Here is a 26,710-nt window from a genome sequence, read left to right on the forward strand (position 1 = left end):
AGCATGATGCCAGGCCCAGGGAGGGTTTCCAGGCAATGGAGACAGATGTGGATCCAGTGGAAAGAGCACTGGACTGGAAGTCAGGGGCCCAGCGTTCTTGTAACATGCTGTGTGGCCCTGGGAGCAATGGTTAACCTCGCTGAGCCTCTGGTTTCTCATATGTAAAATGGAGATAATAATAGCAGTTACTGCATGGGGTTGGGATGCACCTTCACTGAAATCATGTGCTTAGAATTCCAGGCACAAAGTGAGTGTGGTGGGTGGGGTGTTTGCCAGGAGGTGACCTTGTGCTGTTGGTGCTAATTATTATTGGCGTTGCTGGGTGGCTTAGTGTAAAAGCAGGCGGTGGTAGTGTTCAGGTAGTAGCAGAGGCTGTTGTTGGGATTATTGTTGCTGTGGTGGCAACGTGGGCTTGGGGATGGCAGAGTTGGGTGCTGGTGGTGCAACTGGTGGTGGCGTCAGTGCTGCTGTTACAGGTGTTGGGGTTGTTTTTGGTGGTGGTGATGGTGCTATCAGTGTTGATGGTGGTGGTTTTGGTGTGAAGACTGGTATCGGTGGTGTGTTAGAAGGGTGGGACAGTTGGCTTAGCAGTGTTGAAGTTGTTCTTGGTGATGGTGTTGATGTTTTACTGTGATGGGGTTGTGGTTGTTACTGTTACTGGGGTGGCGGTGCTAACTTTTTATGGTTGGTGGTGGTGGTTTGGGGGTGCTGTCATTTTCTGGGTCCAGCACCCAGCCCAGCTGCACTGAAGCAGTGCCACGGCCAAGGCCCTTTCAGTGGCTCCAGCCAGACTTTCCTTAAGGAGTCTGGGTCCCGTGAACATGCCTATATCCATGTATTGGTGCCTGGCTCTCTTTGCGTTTCTTATTTTCCTTTTGAAAAACTCCATCGTGGCCTGGCTATGAGGAAAAAGCATTTGAGCAGCATTCAGTCGGGTTAGGGAGGAGGATCAGGGTGGCTGGCGAGGCCAGTAAGCAGGTCCCCAGCTGGAATGATTAGGAAGGGACAACGTGGGGTGGGGTGAGACCTGAGGGAGGCAGGGCCCTCGAGCCTTCCCCCCAGGGGTTTTTCCTCCCCCCCCCCTTTTCTGTCCTCCCTCCTTTCTGGAATTCACTTTTTCAGCAAACACTCACTGGGGACCCCCGGTGCTGGGCCTGATGTGCCAAGGTGAATCCAACATTATTTGAGGCTGTGAGCACGTGAGCACGTGAGCACTGGTTGCACATGTACATCCCAGAATTCCCAGCACCTGTTGATGGACAGATGGAAGGATGGATGGAAGGATGTATGGAAGGATGGATGGTTGGATGGATGGATGGATGGAAGGATAGATGGATGGATGGATGGACGGTTGGATGGATGGATGGAAGGATAGATGGATGGATGGACGGTTGGATGGATGGATGGACGGACAGAAGGAAGGATGGATGGAAGGATGGATGGATGGATGGATGGATGGACAGATGGAAGGAAGGAAGGAAGGATGGATGGATGGATGGATGGATGGACAGACCGATGGATGGATGGATGGATGGGTGGAAGGATGGATGAATGTGTGCACAGAAGACTAGGTGCCATCTCTTCTCTCAGGGGGCTCACAGACTGGCAGGAAGATCAGGGGTGCAGTGGGGGTGGAACCCCAGGCTCTGGGAGCAGGTGGGAGGAAATGATCAGTTCTGACATGCGGGTCTGTGGAAGCTTTATTAAAGAGGTGACAATTGATCAAAAGGACAAACAACTTCACCAAGAGAAGGGGAATGGAAAGGAAATCCTCACAGAACTTCGAGTGTTAGTGCTGGAAGGGCCTTTACAGATTGTCTGCCCAGTGCTTCCCAAACTGGGTTCCTCAGAGCCTTGGAGAGAGGGAAATCCTGTTGTGGCCTCCAAGACATGATGCGTCCTGCCCTGCAGCCTTTTGAGTCTCACCTCATACCAGTTTCCTTGGCTCACTCTCTCTCTGAGGGCAGCATGCTGCCCACCCTTGACCACACTGCTCGCTCCGTCCAGGACAGCAGGCCGACTCCTACACATCTGGGTGTTTGCTTCCTCCAGGCAGTCCTCCGAGATCCAGTTCCCCCACCCCCACTCACTCCCACACTTCCCCGCACTCCCCCCATTGTCCCACACTTCCCCCAACTGCCCCCCACTCTCCTCCACTCCTTCATGCCCTTAGAACCTGGGCCTTTCCCCCCTGGGGTCCTTTCCCTGCTCCGTTCTACTGAAGTCATTGGTTGTCTGACTGTCAGCTCCGTGAGGGCAGGGGGCTGCTCTGTCCCCTTCACTGCTGGGTCCCTGGGCCTAGCCTGGGCCCGGCACACAGAGGGTGCTCAGCAAACACTGGTGAGCTCAGCCCTTTCGTCCAGCCCTCTTGGGTCTAGATGCAGGTGCTGAGGCCCAGGGTAGGGGCACGACCTGCCCGGGTCACAGGCCAGGTCAGCGCCAGGTGCCCCATGCCCTCGCGCCCTCTGGGTGTGCTCTTCCCGCCCTCCCTGTGACCTCTGCAGGGCTCTTCTCCCACCTTCCCCGGGCCCACCTCCGGGGCGTCCCTGGGTCCACGTCCGCCTCTGCTGCCCCCACGCCCCCCACCCCTGCCCTAATCCTTGCACTTCCCCTGGATACTCCCTGGAACATCTGCAAGCCGGGATGGGCATGGGAAGCTGGCAGGGGCCTTGTCTCCCTCCGGAGGCAGGAAGCTCCCCCTGCTCCCACCCCAGCTCTGGCTGCTTGGCCCGGACCCCGCTGCTCTAAGCCCCGGCCTGGGAAAGGCTGCCTTTGGCCCCAGCCCGGTGCTCCTGGCCCAGCCCTGCCCAGGGCCTCCGTGGGTGAAGGCCGGGACCATGATGGAGGTGGGGGCAGAGCTGGCCTCAGAGCCGCACGGTGGGCGTGGGGCATGTACGGGAACCCATCCTCCTGCCCCCACCCCACCTCCAGCTCAGCCGCGAGAGGAACGAGGGTGGGGAGGGCCTGGCCAGGAGGCGGCCAGCGGCCAGGGCGAGACGGGGAGAACCAGAGAGGCCAGACCACTTCTGGGAAACACCCTTGAAAATCGATACTCGGTGTGGAAAACCGACCGGCAAAGTGGGGTCTTCTGGGGTCTCTTGGGCTTGCGGGTTCTGGAGCGTTCCCTTCTCCTCTGGGGGCTGCCGTTCCCAGGCCAGCGGGTTCCGCCCGGGGCCCAAGGAACCAACGCCCGTCTGGATTTACAAGGCTGTGGCCGGCTAGGCAGACGCTAACAGCAACAATGACAGCCTGTGACGTTGATTGCTGAGCTATTTCTCCCCCCGCCCACCCACCCCCGGGTTCAGGAGGGGTCAGAGGCAGCCTGATAAATTCATATTCCACTCCCCAAATAAAGGAATGCTCTTGCGTTGTAGGAACGCACTAGATACGGGTGGAATATGACTGTCTTCCTTCATGTGGTCTCATGACAACCCTGAGAAGTGGGAAAGATCACTAGTTCCCATTTTGCAGTTGGGGAAACTGAGGCTCCGAGATGAGGGTCATCCCCCAGGACATGTAGCTGGCGGCTCAAATGGTAGACGCCCACTGTCCACAGAAGGGGCGAGGGTGGGACTGGGGGCAGCTCGCCCAGGCCCAGGCCCCACTGCGCCAGCAGCCCGGATAGAGTGCCGTCAAGACTGAGAAACTGTAGTCTTGCAGCACCACAGGCTCCAGAACAAACAGGCAGGCCACCAAGAAACACGTTCTAGTGTTTGCCTATTTTTTCTTCTGATTATTACAGTAGGCTATGCTCATTAGAGAAAATACAGAGATGTATACAGAGGGAAAAAAATACCCTCCCCAGTCAATGGGGCCAGCTACTAAAGCGGAGGCAGTGGGAGGAGTGGAGAGCCGGACACTCTGGGTTCAAATCCCATTTCTGCCCAGGGACACCCACTGGAATTCCCTGATGGGACTCAGTTTCCTCCTTCACAAGATGGGGATAATAATCCCTTTTGACATCACAATCCCTTTTGATTGTGGGAACAAAATAGGATGGTGTTTGAAAAACTCCCTCCATGGAGCATGTGGTCAGAGCTCAACAAATTTGCCACATTGTTTTTAGGCAAGAGGAGCTTCTGCAACTGATGTTCCATCATTAGGATCAGGCTGTATTTACAACTTTTGGATCCTGCTTTAAAAAAATACTTTTTACTTTGAAATATTTATAGATTCACAGGGAGTTGGAAAGATAAGAAATTTCTGTGTATACTTCACCCAGTTCTCCTGCAATGGTTATATCTTATGTGATGATAGTACAATATCAAACCCGGGTATCTGACATTTGTCCAAATGTATGCACAGTTCTATGCTGTCTTATTGCACGTGTGGATTCACGTGACCACTATCTCAGTGAGGATACAGAACTGACCTGTCATCACCAAGATGTCCCTCGTACTATTCTTTTGTGTCACACACACACTCCTCCCACCATCCCTAACCCCTGGCAACTACTAATCTCTTCTCCATCTCCATAATTTTGCCATTTTGAGACTGTTATATTAATGGACTCCATCCATGAATGTGATCTTTCAAGTTTGGATTTATTCCCTCTGCATAGTTCTCTGGAGATCCACCCAGGTTTTTGCGTGTATCAATGGTTTGTTTTATTGCTGAATAATAATCCGTTGTATGGACGTATCACAGCCCGCTTAACCATTTGCTCCCCGAGGGACATTTGGTTGTTTCCAGTTTTGGCTCTTACAGATAAAGCTGCTACAAACATTTGTGTATGGGTTTTTGTGTGAACATAAATGTTCATTTCTCTGGGATAAATGCTGAAGAGTGCAATTGCTGGGTCATATGATAAATGTATGCTTAGTTTTTTAAGAAACTGCCAAACTATCTTCCAGAATGGCTGTACCATTTTACATTCCCACTAGCGATTTGTGAGAGATCCAGTTTCACTGCACCCTCATCAGCATTTGGTATTATCACAATTTTTTATTTTAGCTGTTTTAATAGTGATATATGATTGTGGCCTTAATTTGCTTTTTGCTAACATCTAGTGATGTTGAATATCTTTTCATGTGCTCATTTGCCACCTGAATCCTGCTGTTTTTCACCCAACATTCAAGGTCAGTCCCTGCTGCCTGCTCTGTTGCATACTCTGCACAAACATCATTTGTGACAACTGCCTGACCCGTCATATTTCATTCCACCATCCTCCCATCTTCCTGTTATAACTAATGCAGGATGAGCATCATTGTGCATAAGTCATGTTCCACAGATCACTGCTTTCTCTTATAACAGATTCCCAGCAGTGGAATTCCTGGACCAAAGGGAGTGAGCCAGGTTCAAGGTGTGGATACACATCCAGATGTTCTATGGAAGGATGCATCCCTCCAGTCTTCCCAGTTTTCCCTTAATCTCTTCAGCAACAGCCAACTCCTCTTGAGTGAGGAAGTGAGAGATCTGATCCCAGGTCTGGGCTTTGGGGATCAAATCCTGGCCCTGCCATCCACTTGCTGTGTGACCTTGGGGAGGTTATGTAACTTCTCTGAGTCCCCCTTGCCTCCTTCATACAAGGAGGGTAACTGAGGAGTCTTTTGCCAGGCTGTTGTGAGGGTTGAATGAAACATCCACATAAAGGGCCTGGCACATGGCAGGTGCTCAGGAAATCCACATTTGCTATGATTATTGTTATTATGCTTTTCTCCCCAGGACACAGAGATGAACAATATAATGACTATGAGGTGCTCAGAGTCTTGCTGGCAAGCATAGAATACTTGAGTAACCCACTCAGGAGCAACATGATAAATTGACACATGTATGAACTTCGGTGAAGCGAAGTTCCGTGAGGCCCAGAGCGGGAATTCCCTTTGTGTGGATTGGGGGAGCAGGGGGCACACTGAGGGGAGCTGGGGAAAGCACCGCCGACAACCTGAGGGTGAGGATGGGGAGGGCTCACTAGAGAAGAAGGAGCGTGGGCCTTCCAGGTGCAGGGAATGGGGTAGAAGCAGAGAGCCGCCAGCCGCTGGGCTGAGCCGGGCAGGGCAGATGGTAGCGAGTGGGAGAGCGGAGGCAGCAGAGAGGGACAGAGGGTGAGGGATGGGATGGGGGTTATTTATGTTTAGAAAGCTCCCTTCGGTTGCAGTGTGGAGGCTGGACTAGAGGAGGTGGGAGGGATGGTGGGGAGACAGTGGAGACCCCCACACATCCAGGCGATGTGTGAACTGTAGCCTGACAGGACCTCAGAATCCCGAAGCTGGGGGTGCCTCTGAAAGTGTACAGTCCCCTCACTTTGCATTTGTGGGAGCAAAGCCCTGAGAAGGCAAGTGACCAGCCCAAGGTCACACGGCATGATGGCAGGGCCAGAATTAGGGTGAAGGAGGGGGAGGTGGAGTGAGCTCCTGGCCCTGTGACAGGTGGCAGAGGCACCACCCCAGGGGACCCCTCCAACCCCTAGCTTCTGCCACCCATTCTCCACTTGCTGCCCCACCTCTCCACTAGCCTGAGACCCCAGTTCCCAAGCACCTCCCAAACCTCCTTTCCTACCCACCTCTCTGGAGACGACTTTTTTTGGCCACAGCCAGACTTCCCAGCTAAGATCTCATGTGACTAATGAAAGTGGATGGCTGAAAGGCCTCTCTGTTAATCAGGGCCTAATCAGATGCGGCTGCAGCCAAAGCTGGACGGAGGGAGGGGCATCGACCCTCAGCGCCGGTCCCCCTGGGTATCCCTCCTGCCACCACCACAGAAGCAGAGGCCCAAGTCACAGGCAGTGGGGGCCTCATGGCCCCTCATTCCTTCACTTCACAAAGATGTCTTCAGGCAATACATGCCTGATACTAACAATATACCAGTGCCCAAGATCGACACGAACCAGACAGACAGACACAGCCCTGCCTTCCCGGAGCTGACAGTCTGAAAGCATAGTCAGGTGGTAAGCAGGTCAAGAAGCGAACATCAGGTGGTCAACAAATGCAGCTGGAAAATAAAGCAGGAAGGGGGTGGAAACCACCAGGGAAGGACCTATGCTATAGATGGTTCGAACAAGAAGGTGACATTTGAGCTGAGCCCTGAAGGATGAGAAGGAGGGAGCCCAGAAAAGATCTGGGGGAAGAGCATTCCAGGCAGAGAAAATAGCTGATGCAAAGGTCTTGGCAGAGCTTGGAACCAGGAGTCAGAAGCCCCTGGTTCAAAGCCTGACGCTGCCACAACTTGCCGATGGCCTTGGGGAAGGTGGGGTTGGACTTGCTCATTTCTCCCAAACCGTGGAAGCTGGGGCCGCCACCCGGGGTGTGGAAGGGGAAGCAGGGATGTCACCTGGGAGCTGGGCGGCTCTGAAACAGGTGTGGAAGTTTCCACCAGAAGCCTGCCAGGCTGTGACTGCAGGCAGGCAGGATGCCCACGCTTCACCAGCCCTGGCTAATTGAATTAACTTTTAGCACTTCAGCAGCCGGTGCTCCCATCTCTAGGTTTCCCACATTCAGCCAGCTGCAGCAGTGATTTGTGAGAGGGTCTTTCATTTCTCCAAGGCTAGAGACGGTCCTTGGCAGGTGGGAGCCCTGGGGAGGTGGGCCAGGTGGCTCCATGAAGGCTTGGGTCTCAGGTGGGAATCTGGGGACATTAAGGACAGGCAGGTGCAGTGAGACCCGGTGCTCCCCCTCCTGTCCTCACCCCCAGGGAACTCCCAGAATGATGAGGGAGAAGCAGCCCCTGCTTCGGACATTCCCGTATCTGATGGGGGAGACCTCGTACCTGCTCTGGGGAATCAGTAAGTCTGATGGAGGAGGCATAGCTCTTACCCTGGGGGAACCCGAAGTCTGATGGGCTGTACAGCAATAGGGAGCTCCCTGTCTGATTTTTTTTTTTTTAGAATAAACAAACAAAAACACATACCAAGAAATGTATGAATAAAATCAGTCCTGGTTGCTGAGAGCCCCAAGGGAACACTGCAGATGCCTCTGTTCTACATGAACTTATTAGAAGGGTGACTGGCACCCTTGGGGGGCACAGCGATGCCTGCTTGTTTTAGCCAGGGTGCTTATCCCCTCGGGATCTGGCTGGTCAGTGAGAAGCAGTAGGGCACAGGGGTTAAGAGAGCTGGCTCCGGAGCCAGGCCGCCTGGGTCTGTACCTGGCTCCAGCACCCACTAGTGCATGACCTTGAGAAAGTCCTTTGACCTCTTGTGTTTGGTGTCTCCATCAGTAAAATGGGAGGCCATGGGCTTAAATTAATCCAATGCCTGTGAAGTGCCTAGAACAGTGCCAGGCAAATGGTAAATGCTGGATAATTAGCCGTTAGGTTGATTATTTCCCTCTCCCCATTTTGCTGCTGAGCAGGCAGGCTCCAGAGGGACCATGATTTACCCAAAGTCTCCCAGCCAGCTGCTGGCCGCCCTAGGACTCGAACCCAGACCTCCCGACTCCATGTTGGGACTTCTTTCTACTGTACCAAATACTTTCCCATCATGAGCCTCCCGGGTGCCTCATAGTTGCCCTGTGAAGTGGTCCAGGGAGGATTGGTGCCCCATTTTTCAGATGAGGAAACTGAGGCCCAGTGGACTTTGAAATCTAAAGGCAGAAACCACATCTTGTTCACTGTAGCATCCCCAGGACCTCAGCCAGTCCTTGGCACAAAGAATATGGTCAGATGACACTTGTCGAATTGAAGATTAGAAGAGGAAGGAATCAGGGTCTGGGGCAGAAGGGAGTTTAGCACAATTTGAAGTCCCCCAGACCAGAGCTGGGGCTCCCAAGCCAGCGTCTGCGTCCCTCCACCACCCCACCTGCCCCAGTCGGGCATCTGAATTAGAGTCCCACCCTCTTCCGTTTTGCTTGCAGCCCATATCCCTAAAGTGGGGGGAGGCTTATGTGAGGTGGGAGGTGAGGGTTGTGGGCACTCTGGGTCCGGATGCTGAGGCCTCATGTCCAGGGCCTTGGAAAATTCTCACCTGGCCAGGGAAGATGACAAACAGCAGAACAGTGTCTGTGACGTCCTGGGCTGTGGGCAGAACATGCGGGGGCAGCAGGGGTAGTGTCTCCATCCTTGATTAAATTGGAAAGCTTTTGCCAGACTGCCGGAGATGGCAGCTGAAGTGGAGAAGATGTGACTGACGAGTGAGGGGAGAGGGGCATGGGGGGGGGGCCGGGGAGGAAAACCTGGAGCAGGGCCAGGCAGAGGCTCTGAGCCACCCAGAGAGGGCTCTATAGCCTGGGGCTCCCCATCTGGGCAATAGAGTGTCTCACCTCCATCCATCCTCCCTCCCTGCCCTGGTGATGCAAGCTGCCCCTGGGGGCTCCTGGGCGACCACTGGCTGAGCAGTTTCACTCAGTCTGAGCAGATCCCAGAAGTATGCATTATTCCAACAGTCTGTGTAGAGGTGGCTTCTTGAACTGGGTGTTGTCAGCTGAGTAGGAGTTTTTGTGGCTCACTCACACTGACCTCATCTCTTGCTATCCTCCCCACTTCCCTCCCAGTTGACTACCCACATCCCTGTGCTTTTGCACTTGCTGTTCTCTCTGCCAGGAAAAAGAGCCTCCTTCCCTCCCCTACTGTGCCATCTGGCAGCTTCCTATACATCCTTCAAATGCAAAAGCAAGGGACACCTCCTACAGGAAGCCTTCCTAGTCTCCACCAAGAACGGATTAGGCGTCCTTCTTCTATGCTCCCCTAGTCTCCCATTCTTATGGAGGCATTCAGGTTCTTTGTTCAGACTATCGAGGGTTTGACTCTCATTTTTCCACTCATTAGCTGTGTGTTCTGAGCAAATGACTTAACCTCTCATTTCCCTCAGCTTAAAAATTGGAGATTGAGATGATAAATATATAGTGCCTAGAACTGCTCTTACTATTAGCATGAGTAGTATCGCCAACCCAGAGAGCATCAGGTGGATGGAGATGGATTGTTTACACATCTCTTCCCTCTTTCCGCCTGGCTCCCAGCCACTGGCTGTGCTCTATTACACTCAGCCGGGCCCAGGCACTGCACAGACACCTCTATCTGTCAGCCTGACCCCACTGATCTGGAAGCTCCTTGAAGGTAAGAATGATTTCTTATTTGTCTCTGTTCGTAATGTCTAGCTCAGGGTTTAGCCTGGAATAGGAGGCAGAGGAGGTCTCCTAAGTGAATGAATAAATGAATGAGTGAATGAATGAATGGTGTGGTCACAAAACCACCTCTGCCTTCCTTCTTCCACTCTCAGGCCTCCTCTCTCCCTTGCCCTGCTGGGGGCAGGTGAGGCTGGGACCCATCCCACTGCAGGAGGGTTGGACAACGGGGGGGGGGGGGCGGTGAGGGGCTCCATCCAAAGGCAGGCTTTTTTTTTAAATGCAATTTTATTGAGATATATTCACATACCCTACAATCATCCACAGTGTACAATCAGTTGCTCACAGTACTATCATACAGTTGTGCATTCATCACCCAAATCAATTTTTGAACATTTCATTACTCCAAAACAAAAAAATAAGAATAAAAATTCAAGTAAAAAAGAACACCCAAAACATCCCATTCCCCTCCTCCCCCCTATTATTCATTTAATTTTTGTCCCCATTTTTCTTCTCATCTATCCATGCACTGGATAAAAGGAGTGTGAGCCACAAGGTTTTCACAATCGCACAGTCATACTGTGTAAGCTACATAATTATACAATTGTCGTCAAGAATCAAGACTAGTGGGTTGCAGTTCAACAGTTTCAGGTATTTCCTTCTAGCTATTTCAATACACTAAAAACTAAAAAGGGATATCTATATAATGCATAAGAGTAACCTCCAAAATGACCTCTCAACTCTATTTGGAATCTCGTAGCCACTGTTTTGTTTCATTTCTCTTCCCTCTTTTGGTCAAGAAGGCTTTCTCAACCCCACAATGCTGGGTCCAGGCTCATCCCCAGGAATCCTGTCCCATGATGCAAAGGCAGGCTTTTGACAACTGGAGATCTCCAATGATAAGTCAGGCTGCTTCCAGAGGGGATGAGTTCCCTGTCACTGGAGGTGTGTAACCAAGGTCAGAGGTGCCATGGAGCCTTTGTTTCATTTGTTTGTTTATTTTTATATGCATTTGTTCAGCCACTATTTATTGAGCAACTTTGTATGCTGGGTACTAAGTTAGGCTCTAGGGGTAGAAGGCTGAGCAACACTGGGTAGAAAACATCAGATCAGTGATTTCCGAAGTTGGGGTGTGGAACAAGAATCCCACTCATCCCCTCCTTGGGCAGTGTCCACAGCCTCCCACCGATCCCCCACCACATGATACCTCTCTCTTCTTCTCTCTGTCTCAAACCATAGAAAAAAGGAAAAAGAAGTTCACAGAAAAAGAGACCACTAACCACAAAGAAAAACCAGTTTTCCTAAAGAGTTCAGCTACCGAGATGTGACAGCAAATGTCTCTTCATGACGCCAAGGAGAATGATGAGCTGAGCCCTGCTGACTGCTGCCAGACTTGGACTTTACAGTGCTTTTCTTTTATAAATCTTCTTATTGACATATAAAATAAATACAGAAATGAGCACAATCATAAACATATAGCTGGAAAAGTTTTCACCAGGTAAACACACATGGGCAACCAGCAGCCAGGTCCAGAAAGAACATCCCAGCCCCCCGAGGACCCCTCCTTTCTCCCCCAGTCCCCACTCCCCAGGGTAACCACTTACATATAAATGGAAACTCAGAGCTCAGAGCACATGCCTGTTTGTGTCTGGCTTCTTGAATTTCCTCTTGGCATGCTATTGCATTGCTATACTTCATTCCTTCTCATTGCTGTGTACTATTCTACCCCATCGGGTGACTATACCACAATTTCTTTGTCTATTCTACTGCCGAGACACGTTGGATGGTTTGTGGTTGGGGCCTGCCATGTGCATTCTATGCAATGTCTTGTGGAATCACCTCACAGTTTCAATCTGCATTTTCCTAATGTTTAGTGGAATTGGGCACCTCTTAACATTCATTAGCCATTTGGATAATTTCTTTTGTGAAGTGTCTGTTCAAGTTCCTTGCCTGTTTTTCAATGGGTTTGGCTTTTTCTTATTTATTGCTAGAAAATTTTAAAAATATTCTGGGTGTAAGTGGTCAAATGCATGCAAATATCTTCTTTGTGGATTGCCTTTATACTTTCTTAATGGTGTCTTCTGATGCACAGAAATTCATAATTTTAATGTAGTCTGATTTATAATGTTTTTCTTTTATGATTAGCAGCTTTTGTGTTCCGTTTAAGGAATATTTGTTTACTACAAAGTCGCAATGACATTCTCTTGTTTTATTATTTTATTATTTTGCTATTTACATTTATACCTGCAATTTATCTGGAATTTCTTTTTGTGGATGGTGTGAGAGGGGTTTAAGATTTCAATTTTTTTCTATATGGATTTTCACTTGACTCAGTGCCATTCACTGGGAGGTCACAGGTGGAGGCAGGGAGGGGAAATGTTTGCAGAGAATTGGGGTCGATGGCCAGGGTGAGCAGGTGGAGCACTCTCCTTTGCTCTGATTGGTCTGTCTGAAGGTGACTCCTGTCTCCCAGACCCTGGGACATAAGGCTTGTCCCCAAACTACTTCTCTTTGGCAGGGTCCTGTGCAAGAGGCTGTTCCCATGTAAAAACCACCCCGCCCCTCCCACCGTGCCCAGGTGGATTCCCCAGGGCTCGGAAGCTGCCTGAGGCTACTCTGGACAGACCCAGATTTTACTCACTCATTTACCCATTTCTGCATTCATTCATTCACCCCTTTCTTCCTCTCTCTTTTCTCCTTCCCTTCCTTTCCTTTTCCTCCCTCCCTCCCTTCTGTCCTTGATCCCTCTATATAAAATCTCACCCCCTGATTCCCTCCTTTATCTTCTCTTTAGCATTTAGCACTAATACCATATATATGTATATGTGTGTGTGTATATATGTAATATGTGTGTATGTATATATACATACCTGTTGCTTATTTTTCATTGAGGTTTAATTTATATACAGTAAAATGCACAGATGTTGCCTAGTACAGCTGGGTGAGTTTTGACAGATGTATATATACATCCATATCACCACCTCCCCAATCAAAATACCCAACATCACCATCCCCCAGGAGGACCCTTCGTGACCCATCCAGTCAACCCTCCCTCTGCAGGCAGCCACTCTGCTCATGTCTATCACCATAGATTAGTTTTGCCTGTTCTTTTTTTTTAAATGCAATTTTATTGACATATATTCACACACCATATAGTCCTTCCAAATTATACAATCAGCAGCTCACAGTATCATCATATAGTTGTGCATTCATCACCACAATCAATTTTAGAACATTTTCATTACTCCAAAATAGAGGAAAAAATAAGGTTTGCCTGTTCTTGACCTTCATCTAAATAAATCCTACAGTAACACAATACATTTTACTTATTTTTCTTGTTTACTGTCTGTCTCCTGACCAGAATATAAGCACTGTTTGTCTTGCTCACTGCTAACTTCCTCGCTCCTAGAACAGTACCTGGCACATACTAGGCAAAATATTTGTTGAATGAATGAATGAATGAAGTTATACAGTTACCCTTTTACTCACCTATTTGCTCGTTCTTTTCTCTAGCAGGGGGCAGGATAAGGTTAAATAAGAGGGCCCCAGAATTAGACTGCATATACTTACCTGCTTTCTGCACTAGGACAAGTTGCCTCTATTTTACCATCTGTAAAATGGGGATGTGAATGGTCCCTACCTCATAGGTTTGCAAAGATGGAAGGAGTTAATATATTTAAAACATCTAAAACTTAGCAAGCTGTCAATAAAAGCCAACGACTGTGATAATTAATCAACTGTTTGTTCATTAATCTACCCTTAAAGATCATCTAGGTCATTTTTTCATTTATTTGCTCCACAAATATTTACTGAGTACCTACTCAGTGACACACACTGGTGTTATAGCAGTGAATTAGACCAACAAAATCCCTGCCTTCACAGGGGCTGGCATTTTCATGGCATTGTGTATTAGTTGGAGTGTATCCTGTCTAAGTTGTTAGAACAAATAGATCCAATTAGACAGTGGCTTAAACAAGTTAAAAGTTTCTCTTGTTTATCTGTTTGTTTGCTTGTTTTATCTCAAGTAACATAACAGAGATAAGTGGTGCAAGCCTTATATGGCATCTCTGCCATCTTCAAGATGTGGCCTCTGTGTCCAAATGGCTGCTGCAGCTCCTGCCATCTCATCTGCAACCGAGCCAACAAGAACTGGGAAAGGGCAAGGGAAAAGTCTGCCTATTTCTTTTAGGGTATGACCCAGAAAGTTCAGCTATCACTTCTACTCACATTCCACTGAGCAGAACTTAGTCATGTGACCACACCTACCACAAAGGGGTCTGAAAAATAGAATCTCTAGCTGAATTTTCTAAGAGCTTGGGAACTAGTGGTCTGGGCACTGATCCCATGTCCTGTTCCCACCTCCACCCCAGATGAGCCAGGGCCAGTGTGGGGTAGCTTGGAGTGTCTCAAAGCTAGGGCTGCCAGATTTGGCAAATAAATATACAGGACATCCAGCTAAAATTGAATTTCAGATAAACAACAATATTTAGGACATCCTTATATTAAAAAGTTACTTGTCATTTACGTAAGCTTCAAGTTTAACTGGGCATCCCATATTTCACCTGGCAACAGTTCTCAAAGCTTTTCCTTGGGAAGGGCCCCAGTTAGTCTCCCCTGAGTCTCTCCCAGCTCTGCCTCTGCCCCACATGGTACAGATGGATGTCCACTCCACAAGGTCTTAGCTGTGCAGTACTGGGTCCCTGATACTGCAGGAGGACCCAGGAAGCCCAGGTGACGGGTGCTGGTACAGGGACAGGCAGCCACATCTTTCCCATGAAGGTGCATCAAACGAAAGCTCACGTCACACCACGTGGGACAGCCGGGCTGTGTGCAGGCTAGAGGTGCCCTTCACAGACCTGATCACAGTGGCTTCCCGGAGGAGCTGGGCCCTGAGCTTGGGGTTTCCATGTGGCACTGGGACAATGCACAAGTTCTGGAATCACTCCAGCCCTGCTTCAAATCCCAGCTCTGTCCCTTCACGTCTCAAGCCTCCGTTTTCTCATCTGTAAATGGGGATCAAAACCGAACCTACATCACAAGAGCAATTGAGAGTGATCAAGATCAACTGAGAGAATGTTTATGTGATGCGCTTAGTGTGTTTGTGTAAAGTGAAACCTGGACCAAGGCTTCTGGTTGAGTTGTGGATATTTTTATTGAGACTTTGAAGCAAACAAAGGATTTGGATTGTTATGCTGGAGACCCAAGGACTTTGAAAGCAGGGGTGGGGGTGATGGGAGAGCAAAGACAAAGTTGTCACAGGGTGGCACCCCAGGGCCGTGCTGGGTACAATGAGTGACCAGGCTGGGGACAGAGCATCAGCATCCAAATGCCGCCGCACTGTCCCCTCCCCTGTCCCCTGTCCCCGTGCTTCTGCCCCTCACCACCCCTCCCTCTGGTTCCCGGCCCTGCTGGGTCCCAGCCCACCACGGCCATGGCCACGCTGTGGAATTTCCAATTTTCAGCTAATGTGCAGGTCGTGACAGAGGCTCAGAGGCCCTGGTCAGACATAACGGCAGAAGAATTGTAAATGTCGCCCCGAGTGAATGGCAATGAGGAAGGGCGGGGAGGGGACATTTTCCATCGGCTGCGGAGCCGAGCCCGGGAATACATTTTCTCTCGGAGTGTGTCGCATTAGATTTCCAGAGGTGCTCGGGCGCCAGGTACATGTCATTAGTAACAGTTTGGGTGATAATGAATCCTTTTATTTCTTTTCCTCACAGCTCATGAATACATAACAAGGCCCCCGCTCAGGCGCATCTGGCCCGGGCCAGCACCTCCCGCCACCTAATCCCCGCTCCAATATCCAGGCGGCCCAGCTGGGGCCTGCCTTAAAGGAGCCACCGGCCCTTTCCTGCCTGGGGCACCCGGCCCAGAGCCCCGAGCTGCTGAGGCTGCTGGTGGAGACCCAGGTCAGGCAGGCGGCCGGCAGAGGCAGGCAAGGAAGGGGTCACGGACGGTATCCCAGCTCGGTTGGTGGCATGGTGCAGTGCATCCAGCAGGCGCTCAGCAGAGCTGCTTAGTGATCAGAGACTGCCCGGTTGGATCTCTTGGAGCCTGGCAAACCACTCTGCCTGGTGGGCGTTATGGCTCCCATTTTCCCAGGGAAGCAACTGAGGCCGAGGGGTGGAGAACTTTGTCCTGGCCAGGAGTTAAGGAATGTTCTGGTTTGCTAATGCTGCCAGAATGCAAAACACCAGAGATGGATTGGCTTTTATAAAGGGCGTTTATTTGCTTACACAGTTACAGTCTTAAGGCCATAAAGTGTCCAAGGTAACACATCAGCAATCGGGTACCTTCACTGGAGGATGGCCAATGGCATCCAGTAAACCTCTGTTAGCTGGGAAGGCACGTGGCTGGCATCTGCTCCAAAGTTCTGGTTTCAAAATTGCTTTCTCCCTGGATGTTCCTCTCTAGACTGAAGTTCTTCAAAAATGTCATTCTTAGTTGTTCCTAGGGTGTTTGTCCTCTGGTAGCTTCTCCAGAGCAAGAGTCTGCTTTCAACCACCATCTTCAAACTGTCTCTTTTCTGCAGCTCCCCTCTCTGCTTCTGTGTATTCTTCAAAGTGTCCCTCTTGGCTGCAGCAAGCTCGCTCCTTCTGTCTGAGCTTATATAGTGCCCCAGTAATTTAATTCAGACCCACCCTGAGTGGGTGGGGCAATACCTCCATGGAAATTATCCAACTAAAGGTCTTATGCACAGTTGATTGGATCACGTCTCCATGGAAACACCCAAAGGATTCCAAAATCTAATCAACACTAATATGTCTGCCCATACAAGATTACATCAAAGATAATGGTGTTTTGGGGGACGCAATATATTCAAACTGGCACAAGGAGGTTCCCTGGGAAGGACATTTTATTATGTATTCTTGGCTTTACAGAATGTTTCCCTTGACCCCAAATTCAGCTTTTACATTCATGATGGATCTGTTTAGTTTTGCCTTTACTGAGCCAATGTTTAGTGGAAAAGCAAGAGTGTTAATGTTTTTTCTTGTTTTCCCAGAAGTCTGCAATCTTTTCTTTTCGTCACTGTCCTTGTGGATGATGTACCACATGGTCGGAGTGGGGGCTTTGCTCTCAGCTGCCTCTCCAGCACCGAGGACAGTGCCTGGAACATAGCAGGTGCTCGACAGACACCTGCAGAATCACTGACCTTGACTCCACTGACAGCCAAGGTCGCCCCAAGGTTGGGCTGCTGGACGCCACTGGAGGAAGGCCCAGGAGCAGGCTGGGCAGGTTCCTCGGGCATCCGAACCAGCGTGTGGCCTTGTATCTGGGGCTCTCTAGGACCCTCGATGTGCGTTCAGGCCTTGGTGGTCCCCTGATGGGGGTGGAGGTGGGGGAACAGGGAAACATGGCTTCCTGATGGGTGGAGGGTAGATGAAAAGTTTAGACGCTGAGCCAGCAACGTCCTTGCTGATGCTTTAGGGACCCTGGCCCTCTGACGGTTCTTTGCTGGTCAGATGGACTCTCCCTTCCAGAACCCCAGGGTCCTGACGTTTTAAGCCGGTCTGATGCTGGGGCCCAGCCCAGGACCCCCTGTTGGGCAAAAGAGCCGGTGCTCCTTGAGTGTTTGCTGTCTGCCAGGCCAGATTATAAGCACATTACAAACATTAAAAAATGTAACCCCAGAACACCTCTGAGAAGCAGCCCTTATTATCATGAACCCCATTTCCCTAGATAAGGAAACGGAAGCACAGAGAACTTGGGCAACCTGCTCAGGGACACACAGCAATAAACAGCAATCAAGCAGTCAAATCAAAGGATTTGAACCTGAACAGTCTGGCTTCAGCATGCAGGTTCTTTGCTCCTGGCCCCCACTTCTGTTCCTATGGGTGTGGTGTCACGATGCCCTTTCCGCAATGCCAGCCAACCTGACTTTCTGGAAATCCACTGAACACTGCAGAACACTCTACGATTCCACTCCTAAAATCTGAGCAGTGTTGGTGTGAACTCTTGAGTGAGCCGGGCGCCTGGGGGGCAGTGTAGGGTGCTGAGCTGTGTGGGTCCTGGGGTCAGATGGGGTTTGAATCTTGAATCATCTTGTAGCCGTAGGAGCTTGGGCAAGTCACTCTGCCTTTATGCCTCAGTTTCCTCATCTTTATAATGGGGATGGTGTAGCACCACCCCACAGGGAGGTCGGGAGGATTAATTTGTCAGTACACATAGAGATTTTATAACAGTGCACATAATGCTTGGTAAACGTTAGATTTTTATAAGATGCAGGGAGATGGCAGGATTGGGGCTTGGGCTAAGACTCTGCCATAACTTCTTCATGATGTTCACTTCTGTCATCAACTCCCACCACCTCCACCGCCTGCACCTTCCCTGTCCTCATTGCCACAGTCATGCACCGGCTGTCACTGCAGTCCCTGTCTCAGCCCCAAAGCAGCGCTGGCCCAGGGCCCCCATGCAGGTGCCTGGAGTACCTGTAGCCCCATGAGGACAAGGTGGTGCACACCTGCCTTGGGATGTGTGGAAGCCACCACAGAGCTCGCACCCAGAACTCGGAGCCGACCCACAGCACCCACAGCGGCACAGGATCTCTGGGCTCGGTGCTCAGGCTCTGACGTGATGATTATTTACTGAATGCCGTTAAGGGGTGAACTGTATTCCCCAGAGACATGTCTGAGTCCTAATCTCCAGTCCCGTAACTGTGACCTTGTTTGGAAATAAGACCTTTAAAGATGTACTTAGTTAAGACGAGGCCCAACCAGATTGGGTGGGCCCTAGTCCGATATGACCGTTGTCCTTAGAGGAAGAGGAAATTTGGACAGAGACAGACAGACAGAGGAGAGGATGACCACATGAAGTGGAAGCAGTTTCAAGACAAGGAACACCAAGGATTGCGGGGAAACCACCAGAAACCAGAAGCGGCAGGGAAGACTTCTGCCTCGGGCTTCAGAGGCCACGGGGCCCTGCTGACACCTTGACTTTGGAGTTCCAGCCTTCGGACGGTGGGACGATAAATTTCTCTCATTTTAAGCCATTCAGTTTGTGGGACTGTTTCAGCAGCTCTAGGAAGCAGACAAATGCCTACGAGGTCCTAGGGCTGAGTACTTTACATCTATTACCTTGTGTAATGTTCACAAAAAACCCTGAGAGGAAAGTATTCTGATTCCCTATTTTATAGACAGGTGAATTAGGGCTCAGAGAGGTTAAGCAATCTGCCCAAGGTCACCCAGCTGGTACAAGGAAGAGCCTGGATTCAAACCCTGGTCTGCCTGACTCCAATGCCCATGACCAAAACCACAGCACAGAACTGCCTTCCCTCTGTCCACATGTCCTGGCTTCCGGTTTCTAGGTTAAAAGACAGAGGGGGAGTAAATGTCCCCTATCCCCTTGCCATCACCTGTACCTGCTTGTCCCATGGTCCGAGGCTTGCCTTGCACTGACCTTGGGCAAGCCTTGCCCCATGGCCAATGCCTTTCAGGCTGCTTCTTAGAGCTGAGCGTCTGGAGGAAGGTTCAGGAAGGAGAGGAGCTCGGGGTCAGTGCCTCAGGGTCCAGCCACGTCCCTTCAGGTGCCAGCACTCCTGTTCCAGACCTCATCACCCCTGGCTTTGGCTGCTGGCCCTATGCTCTTGTGGGGCAGCAGGGTCTGGGGGAGCCAAAGGGCTTCCATCCCAGCCCCACCTCGGCCACTTATTTAGCCCTGTGGCCTTCTGGGACATGGCCCCTCTGCATCTCGGTTGCCTTGTCTATGAAACAGAGATAATAATGCCACCTCCTTTGCAGATAGAGCTCAGAACAGTGCCTGGCAGTTGGAGGTTCTCAGTAAACATTTAGCTATAATTATGACAATATTTTATTTCCTTCTCTCCTCGATGTACCTGTCCTGTAGCTCATCCGTTTGGCACCTGTCAGTATAGTCCTTGCTTGCCTGCATTGCCCTCTTCACTCTTTCCTCTCCTTAACCCAGTTTGGGAGAGTTGCCCTGATGATTCTTGATAACACATCTGTAATTACGTCAACACCATCCTTAGGAAACTTCAGTGGCTTTAAGACAATGGCTCAAAGACAAAGTCCAAACCATCCAGCCTGGCATTCAAAGCCCGTCACCAACAGTCCCCAATCCCCATCCAATCTTAATTCTTTCTTAACCCTGCCCTATGCCAACCCTCCACCCCCCAGGAGGCACCTGCTGACACATGGACAGCACAGCCCCTTTGATTTGCTCTTGCTGTGCTCTCTGCCTGGAATGCCTTCCTTACCTCCTCTGTCTTACTCATCTTCCCGCTGAGCTTCACGTCCTCCAGAAAGCTGTCCCTCTCTTCACTCCACCTCTCTGAGCCTCTGTTTTCTCACCATTAAGTGTACCCTTTCCATGCCCACTTTGGGGAGTTACAAGAACCGATTATAACAAGACAGCAACGGCTTCGAAAATGGTAGCCTTGTTTCTCAAAATGTTAAATATAGAATTACCAAAGGACCTGGCAATCCCACTTCCATGTGTGTATATACCCAAATAAAGTGAAAACAGGGTCTCAAGCAGATACTTGCACACCAATGTTCATAGCGTTATTCACAATTGCCAAAAGGTGGAGACAACCCAAGTGCCTGTCAACAAATGGATAAACAAAACATGGTACACGGCCACAGTGGAATATTATTCAGTCATGAAAAATAATGAAGCTCTGAGACATGCTGCAACATGGAAGAACCCTGAAAACATTGCGCTCAGTGAAATAAGCAAGGCACCTAAGGACAAATATTGTATGATGTCACTTACAAGAGATGACTAGCAATAGTAAATTTGCAGAGATAGAGAGCAGATTGAGGTGACGAGGAGTTGCAGAGACAGAGGAAGGAGGAGAGCTTGTCTGGAAGGAAAAAAAAAAGAAGAAAACAGAAGCACACAGTCATTTGGCTTGTACCTGAGGAAAAAAAAAAGGTGGATGTTGTGAGTTTTTTCCTTGATCCCCCAATTCCCCAGCACAGAGCAGAGCATGCTGGGTAGCAACCTGATCAGAGTGAAGCCCCTGAGTTGCCCCTGCCTTGAGGACCCAATGCCCTGCACCCCACTTCCCCACCCCCCGCCTCACTGTTGACTTTGGCACATGGCCCTCACCTGGGCTGCTGTGACCGGCCTGGAATTTCAAGCTGAATTTGATTTGACCTGTTCCGCGGGGCTGGCTCCTAAACCAAACCATATTCTCGCTGAGCCCCCAGTGGCCAGCGGCCCCCCGGGAGGTGGGGACAGAGCCTGGCTGGGCCACTGCCCGGGGCCACCTTCACCAGCCCCTGCCCAGCTCAGCCTCCTGAACTAATTCCATAATCCCGTGTCCCGCCTGGCCCCGGCAGCTCAGGAAGGGCTCTGTGGTCTGCTCTGATCCCACCTTCCTGCCCAGCCCGGACCGTGGCCCCTTGGCCCCGCACCCACCCATGCCAGGGCCATGCTGAGGTTCTGAAATTCATTTAGGCCCCTTACTCTGCTGGCTCAGTACCCCCCCACCCTCACCACCACCACACATACAGCCTGCTAGGCCCTGTAACAGGATCCAGATGCTCCCTCCCTGTCCCCGGGGTCCCTGGGATAATCCGTGACAGCTGGGGGCCAAAGGGGGCAGGTGCAGCTGCAGGGGCTGCCAGGACAGGGGACGGATGGGAATGGAGTATGAGGCCCAGTGTCCAGGCCAGTGCAGGGATAAACTGATGTGCCCCCACCCAGGCACCCTCCGTCTGGCGAACTCCACCCTCCTCCAAAACGCATCCTTGTCTCCCCAGGCGAGAGGGTGGAAGTGCCTCTGTTTACTGGCTGTGTGATCTTGGGCAAATTCCTGACCTCTCTGAGCCTTAGCCTCTTTGCCTGCTGAGTCGGCTCTGACCTCACAGTGCTGCCTTAAGGTCATGAAGGTGAAGGGCTAATTTAGCACAGGAGCCTGGCACACAGTCGTGATTCATCGAACAAAATGGGGATGACAGTGCCTGCCTTTCAAGGCTTCAGGGAAAATTGGCCTCCCTCCTGCCTTCCGGTGCTGCTAGCTACACCACAGGGCAGAAGGAGGGGCGCTCCATCCCCACAGTCTGCCAGGGTAGGCCTGGACTGGCCATGGGGAGCCAGGACGCAGAGACCCGGGTTCTAGTTCCAGGTCTGCCTCTGGGCAAGTCTTTTCCCCTATCTGGGCCTCAGTTTCCCCATCTGAACAGAAGGTCTCTTGGGACCCTTTCAGCTCCTAGAACACAGAAGATGCTCAATAAATACCTGATACTCAGGATATCCTCCATCCTTTTCTCTCTTCCTGCTTTCCCACCCACTGGCTTTCCTGGTTCCCCCTCACCCCCCAGGGCTGGACACCCAGCAGAGGAGATATTGAGGACCAGATGATGGACAGAGAGGACAGACCCGGGAGGACGCACTGACCCCCCTGCCTGTCCTTCTGCTGAGGAAGCCAGGGGGCAGAGTGGAAGGCCATGAGTTTTGGGGTGAGGACACCCTGCCTCTGTGGTTGTGGAATTTTCAGGAAGTCACTCAACTTCTCTGCACCTTAAATTCCTCTCTGGAAAGAGAACAATAGTAGCGACCAAGTCCTGGGGTCCTGGGCCTAACAGAGAGTCAAATGTGTAAGAGCCTGCTCTCCACTCCCTTTATCTATGTTAGCGGTTCTCAAAGCAGGTCCAGCGAATTATCAAGCTCCACCCTAGACCTGCTGAATCTGGAAACTCTGGAGCTGGGGCCCAGCAGCCTGTGTTATCCCTCCAGCTAATGTGTTCATACTCAAGAATGAGAACCACAGCTCTACACCCTCACCATCCTCCTCCTCACCCAGGCCCTTCCTGTCTACCCCTTCCTCTGAGAACATCACTTAATAAGCCCGTGCCTTCCCCTCCAGACTACGAGGAGCTCTGCCCCACTTTCCATCCCCATCTGCGTTTAGTGGCTGTGCCTTTTCCTGGCCCAGAATCATCAGGTTTTTCTACACACCTGCAAGGTCCCTGCAGGCAGATGCCCTGCCCATCCCACGCCAGCTGCACGTGCATCCTTGAGATGGGTTGGCTGCTGGCCACCTCCTTTTAAAGTGATCAAATACCCTGCAGGCATCAACAGGACACCCCTGACCCCTGACCCCCAACACACACACACACAGCCCGAAGTTGGTGATCTAGTAAAAGGAAGTGGTTAAAAAAGAGTCTGGGTTTGAATCCTGGCTCCTTCACTGACTAGCTGTGTGTCCTCAGATAAGATTCCTAACCTCTCTGTGTCTCGGTTCCTCATCTCTAAAACAGAGATAAAAGTATCCATTTCCCAGGATGGCTTCAAGGATTAGAGACGTTAATATGGGTAAAGTTGAGAACAATTCCTGCCACGTAGCATGTGCCCCATACTGTTGGCAATTGTGGCTCTCTGGGCTTTGTTCACCCGCACCCCAGCCTTACCTGCTCCTTCTTCCCTCTGGGCACCCCGGGTGCCAGCTACACTACGATGCTGTCAGCCTTGAACCTGCCACTCTTTTTTATGCCTCCATCCCTTTGCACATGCTGCGACCTCTATCTGGAATGATTTCCTCCTCACCTGGGCCCCCTCCCCTCTCTCCGTGCCCCCTCCTCCTGATGTTCACAGCCTGTTTGGCTGAGCTGCCCCCATGCATGCTGATTCCTTCCTCCCAGCCCTCCAGTCCTCAAGTGCCTTAAATACCTAATTTGATGTCTGGCTCCCCTCCTAGGATGTGAGTTCCTTGAAAGCAGAGGCTGGGTCTTGCTTATCTCTGTATCCTGTGTCTGGCTCTTAGTGGGTGTTTAATAAATGTCTGTAGAGTAAACATCAGGAGTGAATTTTTAAAAAAATGAATTGGAGTTACAGGGACCAACTGATATAGTTCTTTAAGACAAATTGAGTGAAATTTAGAGGTGGCAGAAAAAATACTTGTGCTATCATCCTGTTTATAAATGCTCCACCAATGTATTTCTGTACAGAAATATATTTATATATTTAATGCATAGGAAGGAATATGGAAGAATCAACACCAAAGTGATAAAAGGAAGGCACTTGGGGAGAGATGATGGGTGAAGGGGGCTCTGTCACCTTGTCTTGTTTGAATTGTTACAAAGTGGTCATTGTGTATTAAAAATAAATAAAATGATTCTCCTCCTGCTAGAAATGTTGGTGTGAAACCCTTCCCTCACTCTGGTCCCTCCACACCCCAGCTCAGCCTGCTAAGCCTTTTTCTACCCCAGGGCCTTTGCACTCGCTGTCCCCTCGCCTGGGATGTGCTTCTCCAGCTTCCAGGGGGCCACCTCCTGCTTGTTGTTTGGGTTGCTGGGTAAATATCACCTCCTCCAAGCAGCCCTCCCTGACCATCCCGTCCAAGGCAGCCCAGCTTTGCTGGCTCAGAGCAAGTCCCTGCTCCTTCATAGAGCTCACCACAGGCTCTAGTTATTCTTTTCAATAATAATTGGTTTGGCTGTTTGTTGTCTGTCTTCCCCCAGCAGAATGTGAGCTCTCTGGAGTCAGGCATCGTACTGTGCTGCCATACCCCAGCACCCCATGCAGACCAGGAATATAGTAAGTGCCCATTTAATATTTGTTGACTGAATAAAATCCTCTTTAATGATCTTTTCTCTGTTCAAATGCTCTTAAACTTTTTTCTCTGTCGTGTTTAGCTTCCCTAGAGTTCAAATCTCAACTATCAAATATATTCCCCTCCCCACCCACCTGGAGCGCTGCACCCCTCACTAACTCAGACTCACTGGAAGAAATGCCTGAAGGTGCAAATAAGCTTTTCAGGCGATGTCAGAGAAGAAATGCAAGTTTAAAGCCCTGGAACCCAAGAGCTGCTCAGGAGAAATGGTTCATCTGATTCATGAGTGTATGGCTGGTGACAACTACCTATTTGCACTTTCAAAAGAGTATCATCTTCATTTTCCTTAAAATTTTTAAAATTGAATGATTCAAAATTCAAAAGGGTAAAAAGAGACGTCTCTCCCTGTCCCCCTCCCTAGTATAACCAGTTTCTCATGTAGCTTGCAGAGACTTTTTATGCAGGTACAAGCAAGCACACACATACATTCTTTTTTCTTTTTGATGCACAAATGTTGGTATGCCATACACACCGTTCTGCATGTTATTTGTTTACCTAATTGGTTATTTTGGAGATCTCTCCAAGATTAGCAACCCAGAGCATCCACATAGCTTGTTTACGGCAGCAGAGAAAGAAGCATTGTTTTTTGACATGAATTTGCCCATGATATTTCCAGGACTCCTGCCTAGGGAGACTGTACCTGCTGGTGGGGAAGGACAGAGAAACCAGGGTTCCAATCCCAGCCCCGCCCCTGGCCCTTGGGTGAGTCTCTTAACTGGAAGAAACCTCAGGGTGCTCATCACCAAAACTCCAGAGGGGGCACCTGCACCTGCCTTGTGGGCAGGCTGCAGGATTAAATAAGAGAATGCAGTCAAGGTTTTAGCATTGGGCCCAGCACACAGTAGGTACTCAATAAATGGTGACTTCTATGACAAGTACTATTCATTACAAAAATAGTTATCATTGCCCAGGCCTGTGCCAAGGAAGGAGGATTGCTGGAGGTTGTGATATGCACGTTCTACTGAAACTGGAATCATCTATTTAGAAATACCTGTACCAATGGCTCGTGAATGGAGATCCTGGCACATTTGGGCAGGAAGGGCCCCAGGAGGGCATCTACCTACCTCCTCGTGTGAAGATGGGGAGAGGAAGAGGAGTAACCCAGGGGACATGTGGGCCTTCCCCGTGTGGTCACGGAGAGCTTTCTTTTGCAATCTTTTGTTAGCTCTTGGTCACTGGACACATTTAGGCTTAAAGATTTTTGTTACATTCCTTTCCTCTGTTCCTTTCTCTGATGGGGACAACTTCTGCTTTCCTTAGAGAGTTGTCATTAACAAAAAGGTGGTAGCCGAGAACCTGGAATTTTTCTTTAGTCTTCCTCCTCACATTTATTTGTTCCTTGTCTGCCCTTTCTGGTTTTATAAAATATCTAGTTTTCAAATAACAGAGAACCCATTTGGAGAGTTAAAAAACAACAACCCATAATTCCATTCTCAATGGTGATTTCTATTACCATTTTTATACTGTCCTTGTGGTCTACCTTCTATGCACTTTTAACATATTTGAGTTCCTATCAGAAAGTCCGACATTATTTTGCTCATTACTGGAGAATAAATATTCCCCTATGTTGTTAAAAATGTCATAAATATCCATTAACAGGGCTTCAGTCCGTTGGCTGGAAATGCCATGTTTTCCTTTAATCATTCTTCTGCCATTGGATAATGATATAATGTATGTAGAGTACATAGTAAGCACTTGGCAAATATTGGCTATGTAATGATTAAATGGTTACATTGTATTAAGTTAAACTGTCACCTGTTACATTGTATAAGAGGATCTCAATTAACTTCTAAGATAGTCATTGTCCCATTTTTCAGGATGATGAAATGCCTTGACTACATTCAAGCTGTGTGATGGCTGGAGGTGGGGAAGAGAGTAGTGTTACTGGGTGCCAGCAGGAAGGCTCCCCAGGGTCCCTGGGCTGTTTGTTCTCCCAGCGGCAAGGAAGCAGAAGGGTCTAGCACCTCCCTTTCTATGGCTTAGATCCAGACACCTGTAACAGGTGAGGAGAAGCTTAGAGGGCTGCAGTGTGGACCAGACAGAGTGCGTGTTAGAATAATGTCACAATCAAGGGTGACAATGGTGTAATGTTAGGATGTTAAAATGACTGGTTAGAATGTCCAGAGAGAACAATAAT

At 50.0% G+C, this 26,710-nt stretch overlaps 1 long non-coding RNA gene across 1 annotated transcript in view; it reads left to right on the plus strand.

Annotated features, from left to right (window-relative positions):
* The window catches only part of LOC119520669, a 29,205-nt gene extending 15,515 nt beyond the window's left edge, over window positions 1-13,690 (plus strand). The window contains exon 4 of the long non-coding RNA XR_005214213.1: window positions 11,235-13,690. This is a non-coding gene — a long non-coding RNA (uncharacterized LOC119520669). The remainder of the gene's footprint in view (window positions 1-11,234) is intronic.
* The last annotated feature ends 13,020 nt before the right edge of the window (window positions 13,691-26,710 follow it).

This window comes from Choloepus didactylus, chromosome 2 (genome assembly GCF_015220235.1).
Source record: "Choloepus didactylus isolate mChoDid1 chromosome 2, mChoDid1.pri, whole genome shotgun sequence".
Lineage (NCBI taxonomy): Eukaryota > Metazoa > Chordata > Mammalia > Pilosa > Megalonychidae > Choloepus > Choloepus didactylus.